The sequence below is a fragment of the Echinops telfairi genome, unplaced genomic scaffold (genome assembly GCF_000313985.2).
Source record: "Echinops telfairi isolate 266 unplaced genomic scaffold, ASM31398v2 ScPeMD7_23;HRSCAF=83, whole genome shotgun sequence".
Lineage (NCBI taxonomy): Eukaryota > Metazoa > Chordata > Mammalia > Afrosoricida > Tenrecidae > Echinops > Echinops telfairi.
In genome coordinates, this window is record NW_022103920.1 from 79641497 (window position 1) to 79643046 (window position 1550).

The 1550-nt window shown below is 50.6% G+C and overlaps 1 pseudogene; it reads right to left on the minus strand.

Annotated features, from left to right (window-relative positions):
• Positions 1 to 211: 211 nt before the first annotated feature.
• Positions 212 to 701, minus strand: LOC101664431 (annotated as a pseudogene).
• Positions 702 to 1550: the final 849 nt, after the last annotated feature.

Below are 1550 nucleotides of genomic sequence, written 5' to 3' on the forward strand. Positions count from 1 at the left end.
TGGTTCACAGCTGAGCCGCCTGCTCAGAGAAGCAGAGGGCAGGGGGTGCTGGGACCTTGCAGACTCAAGCCTGAGGTTCCCGCCCAGCCAGGGCTTGCTCTCCATACCTGGGCCTGGGAGGGGGTGTGTGCTGACTGGGTCGAGTCAGAGTGGGGACCAGAGCCTGTCTTCACAGAGGGGGCCATTAGGTTCTTTAGGACAGACCTGCTTGTCAGCCAATCAGTTTCTTCAGGAAGGCCCAGCTGGTCCTCGTCCTTGATGCCCACAAGCTTGTCCACCATGTCACCGTTCTTGATGGCCAGTACGGTGGGCACAGCAGACACCTCATATTCAATGGCGAGGTCTGTGTGGTCACCGATGTCCACCTTGGCCATCAGGACCTTCCCGTGCTGCTTGGCCACTGCCTTCTCCAGTCTCGGGCCCAGGATCTTGCAGGGGCCGCACCACTGTGCGTGGAAATCCACCACCACGGGGGTTTCACTGTGGACGACTCGGTCTTGGAAATCAGGCCCATCCTGGACTTTAAAGGTGGTGGTGCAGGCTCTGGTGGTAGCAGCGCTACGTGCTGTTGCTGCCGGGCCACCATGAGGGCCCTGTGGGATCTGGAGGGCCCCGGAGGTGAGGGGTGCCCACCGACCCTGAGGGGGCTTCCTAGGGATGATGGAGGCCAGGAACCTCCTCAGGAGAAGTCGCTGCGCCATCTCCCAGCAGCGCAAGCGGAGGGACACACTGCCCGGCCCTCCCCACCCATCAAGGGCACTCCCCGTCTCCTAAATTCTTAAGCTACAGGATTGTTTTAGATATAAAACAAAATAAATTATTATTCCAAGTAAGCAAGAATTTTATTAATTCTAATTAATAAGAGATTAAAATAAAACACGGAGTCTTACTATCTTCCTTAGTAAAGAATAAACAGTGCCCTGCAGTTAGATGGATTTTCCTTCAAGCTTGCTTGGCATTTAGAGTCAGGAGTCCTGGGGAACAGTGAGTTAAGGATCGGGCTGGCAACTGCAAGGTCTGTTGTTCACACCCAGCAGCTGCTTCATGGGATAAGGATGACGCTATCTTTTCTCATGAAGACTGACAGCGGTGAGACCCTGTGGAGCAGTTCTACTCTGTTACTGTGAGTCCGAATCAATTTGATTATATTAACAGTGGTTTATGAGCCGCTATTGTCCACATGTAAGTTATGAGCCGCTATTGTCCACATGTAAGTTATGACCCACTATTACCAATAGAAGTAGGTTTATGGCTCACTATCGCCATGTATCTGTCAGTTTGTCATACTGTGGTGGTGTGCATGTTGGTGTGATACTGGAGGTTAGGTCATCTGTATTTCAATTACCAACAGAGTTGCCCATGATAAACAGGTTTCAACTGATCATCAAGATAAAGAACAGATTACAAAGAAAGAATAAACTGTCCACTTCTGAGGGATTAGTTACTGAAAACTTCATGATTAGCAGAAGAACACTGTCTGATACACAGTTGAGACGGCATTCCAAATACAATTGAGGAAGAGCAACCACCCGGAAGTGAAGCTGATGCTA